Source organism: Podarcis vaucheri (assembly GCF_965113315.1).
Source record: "Podarcis vaucheri genome assembly, chromosome: 5".
Taxonomy (NCBI): domain Eukaryota; kingdom Metazoa; phylum Chordata; class Lepidosauria; order Squamata; family Lacertidae; genus Podarcis; species Podarcis vaucheri.
In genome coordinates, this window is record NC_138763.1 from 80860715 (window position 1) to 80881221 (window position 20507).

The 20507-nt window shown below is 44.9% G+C and overlaps 1 long non-coding RNA gene across 2 annotated transcripts; it reads left to right on the plus strand.

Moving 5' to 3' along the window:
- Positions 1 to 5104: 5104 nt before the first annotated feature.
- On the plus strand, positions 5105 to 17131 carry LOC309532335. 2 transcript variants are annotated; one of them, XR_014219768.1, is made up of 4 exons: positions 5105 to 5273; positions 8854 to 8916; positions 13313 to 13441; positions 15033 to 17131. It is a non-coding gene; the product is annotated as an uncharacterized lncRNA (long non-coding RNA). The 2 variants fall into 2 exon arrangements; XR_014219769.1 differs by lacking the exons at positions 5105 to 5273; positions 8854 to 8916 and adding an exon at positions 10516 to 10939.
- Positions 17132 to 20507: the final 3376 nt, after the last annotated feature.

Below are 20507 nucleotides of genomic sequence, written 5' to 3' on the forward strand. Positions count from 1 at the left end.
CTTTGAGAATTGCATTCAGCCCCCAGGTCTGAGGGTCCAAACCACCCTGGCAGTAGAGCTGCCTTTCCCAATTCTTCCCCACAGATATCTCTTGTCTTCCCAAACACTGCCATCCGATGCCAGAAAGGCCAACTATATAGATTATGGGTGATGGAAGCCTTGTAGTTAGCATGATGCACACCAAACCGAAAGCATTAATTGTGCTCCACGAGCTTCTCTATAAAAATCTTTGCAGAATTATTTCCATCGAGCTTTTATAGATTTCCTGGGGACGTTTTAAAGAGCTGTGTTCTAAATAGGCATAAAATGGCAAAGATGAGAAGAAAGGCTACCGGGGCCTTTGTGATAAATGAAGGTGCTTTTAATGATTCTGAAAACATGCCATGCGGATGGTGCTTCACTATCTGGAAGAAAAGTATTTATCGTAGTTAATAGTTAGTCTTTTCAGCTCTTGAACAGCCCGTTTCAGTTCTCCATATTGCTTCACAGTGTGGGGTAGATTAGGGTCTGGGCCTGCTCTTGTCAGCACTTGCCCTTCCTCCCTAGGTAAAGGTAAAAGTAAAGGACCCCTGGATGGTTAAGTCCAGTCAAAGGCAACTATGGGGTTGCGGCACTCATCTCGTATTCAAGTCCAGGGAGCAGGCGTTTGTCCACTGACAGCTTTCTGGGTCATGTGGCCAGCATGACTAAACCACTACTGGTGCAATGGGACACCGTGATGCAAATCAGAGTGCACGGAAACACCCTTTACCTTCCCGCTGCAGCGGTACCTATTTATCAACTTGCATTGGTGTGCTTTCAAACTGCTAGGTTGGCAGGAGCTGGGACAGAGCAACAGGAGCTTACCCCATCATGGGGATTCGAACTGCCAACCTTCTGATCGGCAAGCCCAAGAGGCTCAGTGGCTTAGACCACAGTGTCACCCGCAACCTCCCTAGATCTCAAACAGAAAGGAGACAAGCTTTCTTCACTCCTCCTTTCTCCCTCCTTTCTCCAGCCTATCTCCAAGTGACAGCATAGTAGTCTACAAACATTTTCTTACATTTATACACCACTCGCTCTTCCACCATGGATCTCAAGGCGACATATGTATGGCTTCCATGGGGTTCCCCATCCAGGCACTTACCGGACCCACTCCTGCTTAGCTTCACCTACTTGGCAGCCTTATGTTCCTCAAGACCACCAATGGTGGAGGATCCTCCTTGGCCACTAGCCCATTGCTCTTTTAAATAACCGTTGGCAACTCCAGGTGGGACCAGGCCCATCTCCCAATTCCCAACAAGCAGCTGGAGCCTCCACATCTCCATTCTGAACACAAGCTTACAATATACACAGTGGGATCAACTGAAAATAGCTCACAATCAACCGCTTTTATGATGTAAGCAATGACCTCATACAAGGTTGTGGCCAGCAAGAATGGAGGCAAGTCAGTTACTGCCTATAGCTATGGCAGGGTAGACTTGCCCTGTTCACATCAGAAGAGGAGGCCACCAGCTGCTTCCATCAGTGCAGCTAGATTCACACCAGAGCTCCTTTGTATGATAAAAGAAAGTTATGGCTCAAGTTGTCTTCTTTGTGTGAGCACAACTCTTCTTCCTGATACGTTAGCTTTCTAAATGAAAAAGGTACTTTTCGTGTGGTGGACCTGTAAAGGGGTAAAAGAGTATTGGGAAATAATCCATAATGAATTGAAGAAGAAGAAGATTTGAGATCCCAAGATCTGCCACTGCCCCAATATTACTTTGTCAGACACAGTGGATCTGGTCCAAGGAGGCATTGCCCCACCAACCTCAGCTTGGTGCTGCCTGTCAGCTTCCTCCTCTGTAGTCTCAGTGTTGCCGATTCAGGACATGTAAGAAGAAGAAGAAGAAGAAGAGTTTGGATTTGATATCCCGCCTTTCACTCCCCTTAAGGAGTCTCAAAGCGGCTAACATTCTCCTTTCCCTTCCTCCCCCACAACAAACACTCTGTGAGGTGAGTGGGGCTGAGAGACTTCAGAGAAGTGTGACTGGCCCAAGATCATCCAGCAGCTGCATGTGGAGGAGCGGAGACACGAACCCAGTTCCCCAGATTATGAGACTACTGCTCTTAACCACTACACCACACTGGCTTGAAAAACATGTTTAAAAGTATTTTTCAAAAGAAACACCCAGAGTCCTTTTTGTTGGGGATAATTCAGACAGAAATTCCCAGGTGTCAAAAAAGGTTATTTGTGTATGCCACTACTGCGGCCCGTGTTTTGTTAGCCCAAAAACGGAAAACGAGTGAGGTCCCAACCGAAGATGAATGGCAACTTAAGTTAATGAAATATGCGCAGCTTGCAGATGTAACATATAGAGTAAGAGAACAAGAAGAACATACGTTTAGAGAAGATTGGAAAATGTTTATTGAATATATGCGGGGAAATTGTGTACACTTGAAAACATTGGCAGGATTAAGATAAATTCAACTGTGTAAATAAGTTTTGATGGATGTAATAATGGAATACTGAATGGTTTAGTTTATGGACAATGTGCAGGGATTTATGATATGCAAAATGAACCACGGAAAGAGGAGTCCCCACCTCCAGGGCCGGCTGAGCCGGGGCAGGGGCTTGAATCTGAAGGGCCTGCACCTGTGCCGGATCCTCAGGAGCAGGCACCAGATGTATCCACTCTGGCTCCGGAGGTGATTGAGGGCCCATTGCCTGCAGGTGCGCCTCTCCCAGCCCTGTCAGGGGAAGGTGAAGCTGCCCCTGGGTCCAGTAACCCTCCAGCCTCTCCTGAGGTGCAGAGGCTCAGGGCAGAGAGGCGGAGGGAACTAAGTTCTTGGAGGAGGAGTGCTCACCTTAAGGCCAGGAGAGGCGGGTCACCTGTGGGCCGGGACTGCCCTTGGCCTCAGAGGAGATAAAGACCAGTCAGCCCAGTCCCAGGTTGCAGGAGCAACGTCGTTGGAAACCTGTTTCTTGCAGCACCCAGACCTGTTCTTCCGGAGTTCCTGACCACGCCCGGCTTCTTGCTTTGGACCCCGCTTTGCCCTTGGTGGACAGTCTCCAGACCCTCGACCCAAGACCGGACTCTGACCACGCCTCTCAGTAACCCCCCCCCCGGGTCCAGCACACCTCTTGACCAAAGCGCTGCTGTGAAATTACCCACCCCTGTTCTTCTCTGGCTGGATTCTTTGATGGCAGTATCTAAATAACTGGGGAACTACCCAGCTGAGTCCTACTCAGAGCAGACCCATTTAAAACAATTTGTAGAAATAGGACTCCTCTGCGTATGAATTCTACTGGACATCACCCTTGGTTCCTTGCAGCGCACTGAAACCTCTCTCTTGGCCCAGTCCAGTAGCAGCCAAGAAGCAGAGGAACAATAATTGTCCTTCCCAAGCCATTTATTCAATATATTCACAGAGAGAGAGACGAAGGAATGCAGTCTCTCTTAGATAATGGCGTTGCTCCAAGTAAAGTCCCACCCTCTCCGTCTCTCCTATTCTACGTCATCCCTGTGTCGGCTAATCTGAGTTTTCTGCCTCTGAGCTTTCTGTTCTACTGCTCTCAATGCATGTCTGGTCCTGAGAGAAGGGGTGTCAGCAATGCTTTCCAAAGACACTGGGTCTCTCAGCTGTCTCTCTCCAGCTGTTTCTTCTTCCTGTTGTTCCTCTTCCAATATTTCCGAACTTCTCCCCTCTGCAGCTTCTGAACTATGACCTTCTGCAAACCACTGTTCTAAATCCATACTGTCCTCCTGTTCTCGGGAAGGTTCAGGAGAAGGAGATGGGTTATCCTCACCATTCCTCCTCATCCCAGCCTCTGACACCAGGATGCCCATGTCTTACTTTATGTGCAACAGCGACAACACAAGAGGTTTTCCTCCCTGAAGCGGATCTTGTATAAAAGACAGTCGCTGGTGTCATTGAAGAGGCCGTACGCTTTCCCCCACAATCTATTGCCAACTCACACACCCTCTCCACCTTCCCGGTGCATTTTAACAATGCCATAAAACTTAACGTGAAACCGCTACCCATCTGAAGCAACCTGCAAATGTCAAGCCAAAGCCGCGGTTGTTGGATGGCTATACATGAGATCCCAAGGTCTTTTTTGCATTATATTTTTCTTCCGCCTCGGCTGATGAAATGTGATTTGTGACAGGTGGATTCATAACAGGAAGTGCCAACAGACACTTTGCAAGTGATCTTGAGTAGCACGGAATGAAAGCCAGCACCTTTTCTTTTATAGAGCCCGGTGGTGGTGGTGGTTCTGCTCACATGATAATTGCCAGTGGTATTTGTTTTCAGCGCGATACATTAATCTTAAGAGACATGACCTTTCAGGAGATAACACTTTTATTTCTGGTGACGAGATGCAGTGTACCGTTAAGGTTCTTCATGCAAGTATATGAAACAGAAATAACTGAATGAGAATGATGGTGTCAAACAACAATGATGGGGGTGGGGTCTAGAATATATGTCCTTTCCCCTGAAAACCAATAGCCATTTATTAGACAAGTGCAAGTGTCCTCTCTTGAAGGAGGAAGCAGTTTCCAAATATCTGTGCCCAGCGATGCCCCTGCAGTTAGTTTGATCAAGCCCTACAGATGTGTGTGTGGATGTGTAAGCACAACTGCCATCAGGCATGTCTCTTATGCCAGCCTTGCACCAATCTCCGGCCAAAGGATGAAGCAACTGGATAAATGGACAGACTTGCAAAAATGCTCGCATGACATGGCTCCCCATCATGGTTATGCAAAAAAGCGGGTGGAGGAATTTCCTGTCACAATCTTTCTTCTGCCAAACTTTCCCCTGGCGCATGGTTCTTGGCCCTTTGACTTGGCAAGTGTCATGGAGTTTACAAGGTTAACCAAACCCAGACCTTCCAAATGTCCCTATTTTCCAGGGACAGTCCCAAATTTACAGGTCATCCCAGTTTCTGGCCTGAAAGCAAGATGAGTCCCAGTTTCTGATTTGATCCCGGAATGTCCTGCTTTTCCATAGGACGTCCCTCTTTTCATTTCAGAAATGTTGGAGGCTATGGAGTTATGCGACCCCTGAAGGCTGTGTCCCAGCATGCTTCTGCTGCTGCTCATTTCAGTGAGGGAAGGATACTGGCCATTGTGGGCTAATGTTGATGCTGCTGGCGCCATAGAGAGGTACTAGTCATTGTGACCTTGTGCTGATGCTCAAAGAGAAAGACTGGCCATTGTGACCCCATGCTGCCATGGTAATGTTGCTTGCCTGAAGGACCATGGCTGCTTGAAGGAGAGAGAGTGGCCATTGTGACCTCATGCTGAAGAAAGGTAAAGGACCCCTGGACAGTTAAGTCTAGTCAAAGGTGACTTTGGGGTTGCAGTGCTCATCTCACTTTCGGGCTGAGGGAGCTAGTGTTTGTCCACAGACAGCTTTCTGGATCATGTGGACAGCATGAGTAAACCGCTTCTGGTGCAATGAAGCACTGTGACAGGAGCTAGAGCACACAGAAATGCTGTTTACCTTCCTGCCACAGTGGTACCTATTTATCTACTTGCACTGGTGTGCTTTCAAACTGCTAGGTTGGCAGGCATTGGGACAGAGCAATGGGAGCTCACCCCATTGCATGGATTTGAACCGCTGACCTTCTGATTGGCAAGCCCAAGAGGCTCAGTGGTTTAGACCACAGTGCCACCCAAATCCCTTTGTTGGAGGGTATGCAGACCTGGAATAAAAACGAGCAGCTCAGCCTTCAACCAAATTCTGCCTATTTTCCACTTGTGTAGATGAAAGTCAAAGAGACTGACTCTCCCATCGTAAGGCTCCTATTCAGTCAAACTAAGGAAGAACAACTGAGCGTGTTCCAGTCATGTTTCTTGGAAATAAAAGCTATTCAGAGCAGCACACGGATTAGGCCCTTATCAGTTTGAGTGGTCCACATTTCCATTAGTAGCATGAATTGTTTTGGGATGCAGATTAATGCGAAAGATACAACAGCAGCAGAGGCTTTTACAATCTGATTTTGGCTTTTCATGATGATAGAGCTTCACAGGTGCCGCAGCCGAGGCCCTAAAGACAAGTGTAATATGATTAGAAACAAATAAGATGCAGGGGCTGCTCAATCTCCATCACACAACCAGGCTGGGCAGCGAGACGCGAAAACTGATAGCTCAGAGGCTTCATCCTCACAAGGCGGGCGATTACGAGGCAACAAAAAGAAGACCCAGAGAGCCTTCTTATGATTATAAAAAAACCTGATCGGCGGCATCGTAAACGCAAAAGTGACAAACCATTATTTCAAAGATGGTAATCACCCAGCCCAGAAACATGGTTATATTTATAGCAGAGTTGCCCAGAAAGAGCTTTCCGTGGAGCAGTAGGTCTTTGGCACTTTTAGCCTATTCTGGGAAAGTGGTAATAAAAGAGGGGAGCAAAAGAGGGAAACAAAGGGAATAAAAGAGCGAGGCAGTGCACTCATAACTCAGGGTCTTTGTAGGAGACTCACAGCTTATTGCTGAAAATATTAAAGCCATGTGTTTATTTAATAGTCATAAGATAAGGGCTGAGCTGAAATTTCTCAAAAACAAACTGAAAATCTTAGCCACACACCCTCAAGAATATTTGACAGAATGGGATCTCCCAACTTTTATGCCCATATTCAAGAAGAGGAAGTTTCAAACACAAAGGTGATTCCAACCCAATATATTTTAATATTTCTGCAACTAGCAATGACCTTGTGCCCTATTCTTTCCAGTTCTCTCTTAACTCAGAGCTTCCTTCATCTGCCAGTATGAATTTATAGTTTCATATGACATTAAGTGAGCCAAAATTTCTGAGAAATTCTCTGGAGATTTGCACTCCCTAAGAAGACTGTTTGATTAGGTAGTAGTAGTAATTTTATTATTTATACCCCACCCATTTAGCTGGATTGCCTGAGACACTCTCCACTGCCACCCACTCACAAATGGCCTGGAGAATTATGGGAGGCCATCTTCACTCAGTCATAAATAAAATACTGTTATACAGTTATATCTTCTTTGATTTAAAATAAATATTAGCTAAAGAAAATACCAGGTTCTTACAGCAAAGCAAGTTTTGCCCTCTCTCAATCGTGTTCCCAGTTACCACATTTTTATTTTGTCACATCAAACTCAATGGGGCTCATGAACACCTGACTGTACTCCATTGCTAACGCTTCAGTCAAAATACCACAAAAACCCAAATTTATCAGGGGTTAAAGTGGTTTGCAACCTGATTTTTTTTTTAAAAGTTCTCATCCAGAGCTGGAAAAAAAGTAATGAAGTGAAACTCCCTAGGGTGAACATTCCATAGCTGGGTTGCCCATAACATGACCTACTTCATTGTAGATGATGCTGATGATAGATAGATAGATAGATAGATAGATAGATAGATAGATAGATAGATAACAACAACAATTGTACCCTACCCATCTGGCTGGGTCGTCCCAGCTACACTATGTGGCTTCCAGCATATTAAAAACTTCCCTGAACAGGGCTGCCTTCAGATGTCTTCTAAAGGTTGTATAATTACCATACTTATCTCCTTGACACCTGATGGGAGGGCCTTCCATAGGGTGGGTGCCACTACCAAGAAGTTCCTCTGCCCGGTTCCCTGTAGCTTCACTTCTTGCAGTGAGGGAACCACCAGAAGACCCTTGGAGGTGGACCTCAGTGTCTGGGCTGAGCAATGTGCGTAGAGACACTCCTTCAGGTATACAGAGCCGAGGCCGTTTAGGTCTTTAAAGATCAGCACCAACACTCTAAATTGATGGTAGAGGCAGCTAGTTGATTACCAATGACTATTAAGGCAGCAGTGAAATTGGTCCTCTACCTGTGAATTTAATGGTGAGTCTAGTGTCTGGACTGAGAAGCCAATCCCTCATCCTTTTAACTTTGCTCAAGTTTTCAACCTATTCTTCCATAGAACTCAACAGGATTTATTGAGAGCTGAATCAGCCTCCACTGCCATAACTCTGACACAGTTTCTATCAGGATTGATTGAACGTGATGGACACAGGGAATATGGGGCGAAATGTTGGGAAGTGGCATTTATAGAGGGAGAGAAAGAGAAGGCACAGGAATTTTGAGAAAGGGAGTCTCTTAAATATGAGAGCCACCTTTAAATATCTTAACGGCTGTCCAATGGACGAGGGAACATACTTGTTTTCTCCTGCTCTGGAGGGTAGGACTCAAGGCAATGACTTCAAGTTACAAGAAAGGAGATTCTAGCTAAATATATTTGGGGGGGGGAACCTTTCTTTTTGTATAATTTTTATTAAGTTTTTCTATTTTACATTTTAAAATATTCATTTGAACAACCTTAAAATATGGACTAGATGATCCTTGGTCCCTTCCAACTCTAACATTCTATTATTCTACGTTATGATGGCTAACAGCACCATCACTCCTTCTGTTCCCATTTACCTGGTGACTGTTTGACTCTTCCCTGACCCCCTTATTGGCACCTACAATCAGTGTTTTTTTTTTTCTGGGGGTACACATACCCCTAAACATTTTGTGAATTTTTGTACTTTTGTCTTGATATCTATGAGCTGTGGAGCTTGTTATTTCCAAGAGTCTATGATATCTTTAACCAAAAGAACAGAGGCACCTTTTGAGAGTTTTAAATCCAAACTATTGTATATTTCTGAACAAAGTAGAACTTTGAACAGTGTATAATTGAGGCGTGGGTGGTCGTGAGACCTTGGAAGTGATTCTTGGTATAAAAGAGAGTTGTTACCAATATGTTCCATGAAACAGAAGTGGGTATGTCATTCAGCCCGACGTTACAAAACGAAGCACCCTTTTTTCACCCCTCTCTGAGCTTGAAAACATATTACAACATGTTACATTTTCTTTCCTGTTGTTCTGCTTTATTTATGGCACAAAGAGAAAGCAAAATCTCACCGAGTCGCCAACAAACGTTCAAAATCACAAAGGTTCAAAAGACAAGGTTTGTCACTTTCTGGTCTCCCTTTATAGTCCTTCACTGATGTATGACAAGAACTCTGAAAACAGTCCGATGCCTGCGTTATTCAGCAAATATAGGCTTTCTCTTCCTTGCTCTTCAGGAAGTGATGATATTGCTGAGTCATTTTTGGCTGGATCCCGGACAGGGAAGCAAAAGAGAGAAGGTGGGGAGAAAAGGGGGGGGATCATGGTAACAAGGGAGATAGCTGAATTGAAGAAAGAAGTGTAAACACATGCTGTAATCATCAAGGAGTCTTAACATTTGCCAATATTTCAAAACCCAAACATGGGAGATTTCATTATTTATATAGATTTTTTAAAAATCCTTTCCTGTTTCAAAGGCTCACGGCAGCTGGCATAAAAAATGAAGCGCTGTACATACAAATAAATAATACAAAGATTTTTCTTCTTCTTCTTCTTCTTTGGCAATCACTCGTAGCTGAGTAAGATTGTCTTCCATAAACACATTTTTAACAGTGGGTCCGTAAGTGACTATGGAGGCCAATTCTGGATCCACATGTCCTTCCACAGTGGGGACATAAGTTTCCAGGCAGGCGTTGATCATGGTGAGGGTTTGCCAAGCATGCCTTCCTCTTAGCACTGTTCTCCCTTTTGTCCTGACTTTGAGTGTCTTCAAAGTCCATGACGCCTTTGGTAAAGGCTGTTCTCCAATTGGAGCACTTGGAGGCCAATGTTTCCCAGTTGTCGGTGTTTATACTACATTTTAAAATATTTGCCTTGAGACAGTCTTTAAACCTCTTTTGTTGACCACCGGCATTACGCTTTCCATTTTTAAGTTCAGAATAGAGTAGTTGCTTTGGAAGACGATAATCAGGCATCCGCACAACATGACCAGTCCAATGAAGTTGATGTTGAAGAATCATCGCTTCGACACTGGTGATCTTTGCTTCTTTCAGTACACTGGCAAAAACAACCACAACCACAAATTGTGACAGAACAAGAACCAAGGGATGTTAAACTCCCTTCCATTCTCCACCCCTCAAAGAAATGAAAACCATCAAAACCCATACAGGTCCCATTGACATACTCTTCTAACTCTTTTATGGGCAATACACCTCCCTCCTAAAACATCCACCCTCCATATTTGGACTCCCTAAATTCATTTAAGGGCAAGAAGTAATCACCCACCCTTCCTGTCCAGTAAGTAAATTCTCATATCTCCTCCCAACATGGATTCTTTCCATGCCAAGGTATCCTTTAGATATACCTGGAGGCCACTCTTTCATGAGTAGATGATACATGGCTGGGGTGTGAGTCTGAATTGCTCTACTCCAGGAGTGGGGATACCTGCATGGCTCTTTCTTGCAGAAGTGGTGTTCCCCACGCCCTCCTGTCAGGATGCCAGTTCAGTGGAAGAGACCCTTAAGATGAATCTCATTCACACTGTTCAGAAGTAGCCACCAGCCACGCAAGTTCTGAAAACTGGTTTGCATGCAGCTGCAAGAGGGCTAAAGGGGTACTTTCTTAGTGAGTAAAAAGATAAAGGACCCCTGGATGGTTAAGTCCAGTCAAAGGCGACTATGGGGTTGCGGTGTCCATCTCAACACGGGTGGTGCTGTGGTCCAAACCATTGAGCCGCTTGGGCTTGTCGATCAGAAGGTCGGCGGTTTGAATCTGCTCTGGCTTCCGTCATGGTGTTCCATTGCGCCAGAAGCAGTTAAGTCATACTGGCCACATGACCTGGAAAGCTGTCTGTGAACAAATGCTGGCTCCCTCAGCAAGATGAGCGCCATACCCCATAGTCACCTTTGACTGGACTTAACCATCCAGGGGTCCTTTATCTTTACCTTTTCTTAGTGAGTGTTTGGAAAATATTTATATTCTGATCATTCTCTCCTGGCTCACTAGTTTAGGGCATGCATATTGATGGTGTCATGTGCACATAGATTGTTGTATTGCCTCCTGGAAGTTGTAGTTTGGCTTGGTGGTTTATGATGGATTTGAAGAGGAATCTACAGAGCGGTCCATAGTCACAGACAAAGCAGGTGAATGTTTTGAACGAGGCGGCTGTTAACTTATAGTTGATCTCTCTCTCTCTCTCTCTCTCTCTCTCTCTCTCTCTCTCTCTCTTACTGAGTAGCTATTAAATAATCCTATTTCGTTCCATCATTAGGTGGGCTTGGTTTCTCACTGTAAGTACAATGGCTAAATACAATCCAAGTGATTTGACTTGCCATTGTGTTTGTCGTGATATGATGTTCTTTCTGAGAGACTATATGCAAGTCATCAAATGAGGGGGCATGGATATGGCAATTAGCCATCAGTTTGAATTTAACCTTCATCTTTAACAGGCCAAACACTTGACAAAAATGAATGTATACTGGACAAGAGTTAAACCAACATTTCTATACAGAACAGCATATGCCACATCTTCCCCCAGCTCACTGGACAGCCCAGATAATTTAGTAGGAGAAGAAATATGGATAAAACTTAACTGCAGTGCCAATAGCATCAGAGCTGATCTACATGCACGATGAAGAGTGTGCAACCTTTCCGAGCTATTATTATCTTTCAGAGAGAGCAATGCAATACTGCCAGTTTCTAAAGGCACTCACCATTGTAGCATGAGGCCACTGCATTGTGAATACTTAAAATGCCCGTAGGGTCCAAGGAACCTAAATGAGATTCTAATGTTAATAAGTGCTGAGTGACCTTTACTGTTAACTATCTAATACATCTCGGGCAGACAACATGGAACCTCTGCTATGGGAGGGTCACTTGGACAAGCTGCTAGCCCTTTCGGTGTAATGAAAAGTCTCCCCTAAAATACAAAATGAAATGGGTCTTTAAAGTGACAGTTGCTGTGTCTTCATGGTCACCTTTAAATCCTCGTGAGCTATGTGCCACCTCAAATTAAAAGCTAGAGGTGGAGTCAAAACCTCAAGGTGCTGCAATGTAATTAAGCTGCATGAAATATGCAAAAGGCCCTATTTATAGATTGTAATAAATGGCCTGATCCAAAGCTGTTAAGTTCTATGGCTGAGATGAAAATCCAAAATGCGGGATTCATGATCAAATTCAAACGTTCACCAGATATTCTCTGCATGTTCACAGAATATTCATTCAATACTGGATACTGGCATTTGACACCCAACTGCATTTGATTTCAATATTTGATGATTGATTGCATGCAATGGTATAAAGTCCTTTGCCACAATTGACAGTATATGGCAATGGGTGTGCAAACTGGTTTTTTATTTATATAAAGATGTATGTCACACACTTCTAGAGCTTACACACCATTAAAAATAATTTAAACAAAATATTCCACAAATAATATAATAATAACATAACAAAAGCAAAATAATCTTTGTTTTAATTATTATTTATTGCATTTCACTCACACATTTTTCTCCAAGGAGCTCAAGGGGACATACACCCTTCTTTGTCTCCTCATTTAATTCCCAACAACAACACTGTTAAGTAGGTTAGGCTGAGAGGCAGTGAGCATCATAGCCGAGTGGGAATTTGAACCCTGGTCTCCCAGGGTCTAGTCTGGCACGCTAACCACTGAACAACACTGTCTCTAATAAAAACAGTCATAGGTGCAGTAGATAAAGCAAAGGCATTGGACAAAACATTGGCACTGGTAAAGCCTCCCTAAGCAGAAACATCTGCTGTGATGGGATAAAGAGTGCCACTATTTAGATGGGATCACAGAGAAGACCCTTACCTTTGTCCCATCCGCCAAACCTCCAGCATTGTCAGGGCATAGATGATAGTCTGATAAGGGAGAAGAGATTGTTTTGATCAAAGGTAATAGAAGCTCTCTCTCTCTGATCTAAGTGGTCCATCATTTAAGAGGTTGCCTATTCTTCCTTAATGATACTGATCTTTTGTTATAAAGGAGATACCCAGTTCACACAGATAGCCTCTTATTTTAAAAAAGGGATTATTGCACTGGGAAGGTGGTTTTGGAAGCAATGGTCAGGGTATTTATCTATTTGATGGATCACCACAGCATGCAAATGGCAGGTGATCTAAGGGACATTTGGTCCACCTCAGAATACGGGATCTATTTGCAGCATGCAATCGTGTTAAACGTTTCATTGGAGTGGCTAGGTGGTGAACATTGTTAGATTTGAGAGCTGACAGCCTGCAAGTTAATATTTAATAGTTAACATTTGTCAGCTGAGAGCTTTTGAGTTTTCGTTTTTGGACTCTCCCCAAATCAAAATATCCAAGAGGTGCCCATGTACCCTGAATACTAAATTTTAAAAGAAAAAATTACCTTTCAAAATTCAACTCTGAATTTTATGTGGAAAATTTCAATGGGGAAATATTAATATTGTTAATATATGTTAATATATGCTTCTTCCATTCCCCCCTCCCACTGCTGCGTAATCCAATGTGTGCAGAAATACAAATGTGCACAAGATTCAGAAAAAGAAAGGCAAACGAAGTAAGCTGAAGCTGCAGAAATCAGAAAGGGGAATCCTGTGGGATCCTTACTTTGCTAACAGGATTCAAGGATTCCAGCCACGCGGGTAGAACTTCCTAGGAGGATTCAGTTTTCCAAATATTTTGGGGGTTGTTGGTTTTTCCCCCCATACTGCAATCCTAGACATGTCCATTTAGAATTAAGCCCCACTGAGTTCAATTGGATTTCTTCCCAGGTAAGTGAATACAGGCTTGTCGCCTGGATCAGTTAAGATGTGTAATCAGTTTGTTGGCGCTTTGTGGTGGAACTTTAGGTCAAACATACAGAGGGATTCTCCAAGAGTATCAAGGATCCAAGCTTTCTCAAAAACTAATGATCGAAAGTGACAGGAGACAAAACAGTCGGGATCCCCTGCAGGGAGCCTGTGAAGTGGGAAGGTTATTTGGAAACCGGTAAGACGATATCAAGAACAAGGACATGAAAAGAATAAGAGAGGTGTCCATGCTGATTAGGAGAGATGCTTTCATCCGAAGCCGCCATACCTTGACTTCAAGCCGCACACTAAAATGCATTTGACTGAACGGAATCACTAATCAGCCAAAACATTTCCTTCACTTTTCTTGGGAAATGGAAAGAGCCTCAGACTGGCCTTTATTTATCTCTTTGAGTGGGGGCAGCAGGCAATGCTTTCTGTGGAGGCCAAATCTGCTGCCCTTGTGGATCCTGCCACCCAAGGCAGTCACTTCCCCTTGCCTCATGGGAGAGCCGGCCATGGCTCATGTTGAGGGCAGGTACTGTATGTGGTGGAGGGGAGGGACTCATATCACACCAAGACCACATTATAACCTTCTCTGAATGTTGTCAAACACTTTCCATTTTCTAGATGGGAACACTGCTGCAGAAAGATAATAACTCACCCAGGGTCACACATGGTGAATTTTATTAAACAAGAATTTAATACTATCTTCAACATTTTTGCAGGGTGTGGATCACACACGCCATCAATGTATGACACCCCCCTTTTGTGTTATACCCAGTGCATTTTTTCTTAAAAAAATGTTTAGGGGTACTCTCATTCTGACTCAAGAAAATCACCATTTTATAGTTCAAATCGGGGAAAAGAAATACAGTAAATGGACAAAAGTACAGAGATTCACAAAATATTTAGGGGTATGCGTACCCCCAGAAAAAAGCACTGGTTATACCTACATCCAATTCTAAATAGATTAGTCACAGGTCAATGAGATCCAGTCTCTGATCTTGTTCATTTTGGACCGTGTCTCCATCACTTGCAAGCATGCATTTTGGATGAGGAACAGGACCGCAGGGAAGCCGTTCTTAGGCTTCAAAGGTAACATTTGAGTCAGCTAGGTGCCTTCAGGTGTTCTCAAAACGCTTAAGAAAAGCAACGGGAGCTCTGTTCCAAAACAGTTGTTACAATTAGGATGACTTCTCTGGAGCGGGGAGCGTTTCTGCAGTTGCCATTTTGGACCCTCCTCAGGATGCAGTGAGGAGAGAGGAAATCTTTAAGCAGATGCTAATTGCATTACACAAAATCCAAGCGCAATTACTTCAGCATAATCAGTTCAGTTCAAACTGTGTCAGGCCCACCTGCGTTGGTTCCTTAAGGAACTAATGATAGGGGGCATCAAAGACAGGAGATGGTAGAAATAAAGCTCTCTCTCTTTTTCCTACAGATTCATGTATTTGCCAAAGGCTTTCATCCAAAATACCCTCAGCAAAAATATCCAGCTCAGGCTCCATATTTCTGTTCACTTGCTATCCAATTAAAGTCTCCCATGCTTGCCCCCCTATAGTGCATTTATTTCAGAGTCACTGCCTGTTTTGCTTTTAACCCTCTGATAATCTGTTTATCACCAGAGAGGAAGAGAATGTATTCTTAAAAGAAGCACTAAAAGGTCATAAGGCCAATTATAACGCTGGAAGGTATTTTGATTGAACAAGAAATAAAGTACTTAGCAGAGATGAAAGAGACAATTTGCTTCTAAAATTCTTCTCCTTTGCAGATGTTCAGGTCAAATATTCTCCAGTGATACCCTTCAGGTTGCAAAGGGAAAGGTTTAAAAACCACCGTTACTTCGTATTTGACAGCATTTGAGAGTTGGCATGCAACAGGCAGTTTACAGGACTAGTTATCCAGGTTTACTACATACAACGAATGCAACAAAGATTGGGACGCAAGCAGACTCCACACCCTCATTTGAGAGATAAAGAAGGGATGCCTAGGGTATCACTTAAGAGTATCGATAGTCTAGGCCTAAATTTCTAGCCTGTAACTGAGGTTGCAAAACTGCTACGGCTAAGCAATTGCTCTTCAAGGTGACTTGTAATTTACAAACAGCAAACACGCTATTCACAAAACTGCACAACTCAGACACATTCAAAAACAATTACTCTACAACCTCAAGCAGATGGTATCATGAGGGTGCTTCATTCTATATGATAAATCAGTTGCTTTCTGCAGTGGGAAATATATTGAGCGTAAACTTACCCTTTCTATAAAACCATAATGGATTTTGTAAAATAATAATAATAATAATAAAGACAAATCAGGATGCAAGTAACTGAGGAATTCTAGGAACAAACATACACCTGCTTTCACTTCAGAATGTTGCTATCTTGATGGGTGTGTATGTACATTTATGATAATGATGGTTAATTAAAGGCCCATCGTGCTGGAAAAGCAGGGGTGGAGAGCTGGCAGAAGACATGTAGGTGTCTGAAGAAGAAAATCCAAGAAGTGCCCCAATGAAAAAATGTAACGATAAACCAAATGATTGACCATTACAGTAGTTGCCTTTAATGGTACCCCAAACTGCAACCCACCCATGGCCAACCCAGGGACTGTTGACCGTGCCCTGAATCAATTCCTGAATTAGTGGACAAAAGATGGGGAACAGGAAGGGTGGATAATTTGAGACTGTCCCTGAACTCCACCCCTCTGCTTTCCCCTCACTCCCCATCACCACAGAGGCCATTTTGTCAGGCAAAGAGGGTGGGGTAGGGTAGGGGGGAGATTCTTGTTGTTGCTTCTGGTTTCTAATTCCTTCCCTTTCTACTGTTCTCCTGAGCAACCACCACACTCTGCAGAGGAGGAAATAAAGGGCTTTCTGTGGCCAACTCAAAAGCTGCCTTTAGGGTGTAGAGGAAACGAGGCAATTCTCCGCCTTTCTGCTTCTTCTAAACCAGAAATGTGGAACCCGAAGCCCTCCAGATACTGTTGAACTTTGTTTCCCATCAGCCCCGGCAAGTACAGCCAATGGACAGGGATCATGGGAGTTGGAGTTCAGCAACCTCTGGGGGCAGAAACGCCAACTTGTGCAGAAGAGTGGGATGCTAATGACATCTGCATGGTGCCAGGATACCGGTAGGAGCCAAATGCGGCGGTAGCATGACTTCAATGGCTGGCAGCTCCTCTCTGGGGCTTGGCCTCATCCCACTTGATAAATACATCTGGAGATGTCAGTTAAAGTAATTTTGATATTATCGCCCTATACAGACAAATGGGCCCTACAAAAATATGTCAAGTTTCAGAGGGAGACTTAAAATTTATAGCATGCTGCATGCTGAAGGAAAATTATATGAAAATGATGTATCATTGAGATTTAACACCTACATAATTAGCAAAAATATATAGAACTGCTTCAAATGTATGTTGGAAGTGTAAGGAGAAGGAAGGCACTTTCTACCATATGTGGTGGATGTGCAAAATAAAAAAGCATTCTGGGAAATGATATATAATGAGTTGAAAAAAATGTTTAAAATAACATTTGTGGGGGACGGGGGGACGGAAGGTTTTCTACTAGGAATTCTGGATGCAGAAAAACCAAAGAAGCAGAAAAGATTATTCATGTATGCTATGACAGCAGCGTGGATACTACTGGCCCAGAGATGGAAATAAGATAAACTCCCAACCAGAGACAAATTCCTGCCTCATTACATATGCTAATCATCTGGATACTAATTTTTGCTTTTTCCTGTAGGACTAATTGCAGTCGTTAACAGTCGTCAACAGGTTTACCATACCCATTGAGTCAACCACCCATCTCCCACTACCCTCCTGAGAAAAAACCCCACCCCACCCTCCCACTATATATAAGGGTCTGGTGACTTCTGTTTCAGTGTATCTGAAGAAGTGTGCATGCACACAAAAGCTTATACCCAGAACAAACTTAGTTGGTCCCTAAGGTGTTACTGCACAATTTTTAAAATATATTTTGGTTGATAAAGATGATGGACAACGCTGAAATGGCGAAAATGACCGGAAAAATGAGAAACCAAGAAGGTAGAAACTTTCATAAGGAATGGGGGGGGGGGATTATAAGTTATTTAAGAGAAGACTGTAAACAACTAAAAACTTTGGCAGAATTATAGTAACACTTGTATTAAAAACTAAGGTAAATATGGATCTTTTTTTTTAGAAAAATAGAGAAATTATATGATGCAGTATAAAAAGATTGACAATGGAACCCATGGAGGAGTGGAGGGAAGTCTAAGGATTCAGGGATCCTATATGTTTATGATTGTTGTTTGAATTCAAATGTATATTGTAAAACTGAATAAAAATATATATAATAAAAAAAGTTTTGGAGGGAGGAGTAGACAGGTGTGTACTGGGGGAAGTTGATTCATAACATTGGGATAAACATGGAGAAAACCCTACTCTTTGCTCCAGATGTTCTAAGGTACTGAACACTGGGGTGGGTTCAGATGAGGAGAGACACTTTCTGAAGATGAAAGAATACTGGATTCAGTCTGATCCAGGGGGGTTTCTGATATTGATAGGCTGCTTCCGCAAATTGCAACATCATGCAAACCTCACCACGGTAAACAGTTAATTTTTGTTCGTTGTTGTCAGGGGTTCAGGAGCAGAGGCGAGGGCAAGGGAGGAAACAGAGAGCGAGGGGGAGGAGGCAGAAGAAAGGATGAGTGATGACGACGACCCGAGATCCCCGAGTCTTTCCAGTGAATCAGAAGATTCACAAAAAGGAGCACCAGTGGCCAGGGCAAGGGGGGAGACTAGGGGGACACCCCAGGAAGATAGAGCCAGAGGGGACTCAGAGGGGAGCAGTTGGAGATCGGGACCAGCATCACCGCCAGAGAGTAGGAAAGAGGAAGAGCGCCAGGGATCAAGCGCTGGCAGCTCGCAACAGGAGGGAGGGCACGAGTCAGGAGTGGCCACACCTTCATCGGGGAGCGAAGTGACGGTTAGACGGAAAGTGGAAGGTTGGGCGCGCGCGCCAAGTTCAAAGGCACAGGAAGGTGGAGCAGTAGGCAGCCCGGAAAGGGAGCCAGGTCCTAAAGCCCGGCGCAAGGAGACAGGAGAGTCAGGGGGGTCAGCGTCAGAAGAATCCCGGAAGGAAGAGACCCAGGGGGGCAGAGGGACCCAGAGGAGAACTGTCAGGCGGAAAAGGTGGAGCAGGGCTAGGATATTAAGTTGGTGCGCAAGGGGCGGAGACTCAGACGGAGCTTCGCCGATCTAAGCATAAGACGTAGGGTTGCACGCAGCAGCTCGAGAATGGAGACTGTAACTCAATAAAGACTTTTATTTAACGATCGCTGGCTAGCGTGATCCTCTGTGAGCTAGGATCTGGAAGTAACCCCGACAGTAAGCTCCGTCTCATCAAATTGTGGGCATCCACGGCCTCGCGGAGAGGAGAGAAAGCGGGTGCCTACAAGAGAGCTCACGAACGGCAGACAATATGACGGCCGAACAGCAAATAACGGAACTCAGAGAAGCAGTTTCACGACTGAATGCCGAGGTGCTGGCGTCCAGGAAGAGAGAGGAGGAAGCAGCTGCCGCCTACAGGGATCTCCAGGTCAGGTTGGACGTGCTTACGAAGCAAGGGCAACAGACACCCAAATCAGAGGGGATTGGGTTGGGGAGACGCACAGGCGGTCTGGTCTCTCACTTCGATGGGAATTTGCAACAGTACCCCAACTTTAGAGCAGACGTAATGTGTGCACTGCAACTACTGCACAAAGACTTTAGAGATGAGCAAGAGAAAGTGGGGTTCATCATGTCCCATTTGCATGGAGACGCAAAAGCATGGCTGCGCAATTTGTAGAGAGATAAGGATCCTGCGCTCCAAAATGCGGACGCCTTTATTAAAGCGATGGATGGCTGTTTTTTATCAAGCATTGATGTGGATCTTGCCCGAAAGGAGGTGCATGGACTAAGGCAAGGGAGGGCCAGCGTAAGGCAGTATCATGCCCGCTTTTTCGCTTTGGTCAGTGCCCTGGAATGGGACAGAGATTCGGCTCCTGTCAGAGACCTTTTTTGGGAGGGCTTGCACAACTCGGTTAAAGATGAGATTGTGAGGGGGGAGAGACCCCGGACCACGCAGGAGATCGTTCAGAGGGCGCTGGCAGTGGGGGTGCGGCTGGAAGAACGTCCGTGGAGCAGGGACGAAGGGCGCAGCGGGCGCGAACCAGCCAGGGGCTCCCCCTTCCTTCCCAGAGAAGCAGCGCGTGCGCAATCCACGCCTCCAACAGGGGGAGGGGTGGAACCGATGGAGGTTGGGAGTGCAAGGGCTCAGTCAGCAGCCAGAGCCCTAGCACCGGCAGCAGTGAAAGCGAAGCCTCCTAGAGGGAACAGGAAGTGTTATATCTGCGAGGATCCAGGGCATATGGCGAAAGAGTGTCCCCGGAGGCTCCACAAGCACACTGCAGCCTCAGCAATGGTGACTGCAGCAACGCAGCACGGAGAACCACAGCAGGGAAACGACGATGTCTGGCTGGAGGAAGAGGCACTGGGGCCCAGCCAGACGTGTCAGTGAAGCAGTCCCCAGAGATTTTACCGCCCATGGACCCCCTCCCGCCCAAGCCAGTAGTGAGGCTCACCGCATCGCTCCAGCTACCCAATGGAATCACCATGGACGTGCCAATCACCGTCGACTCGGGAAGCAATGCAGACTTCATAGGGCAGGACTTTGTCGACCGGCACGCTATACAGTTGCTGCCTGCCACGCTGCCCCTGCAGGTTGTCACGGTGGATGGCAGGGAGCTGCTAGGGGGGCAAGTGGTGAAGCAGACGCCACCTATGGTGCTGCGGCTTGGAAATCACAGGAAAATCATCAGCTTCAACGTCACTCAACTGTCGGACACGCCTATTGTATTGGGCATGAGTTGGCTGGACAAGCACAGCCCGA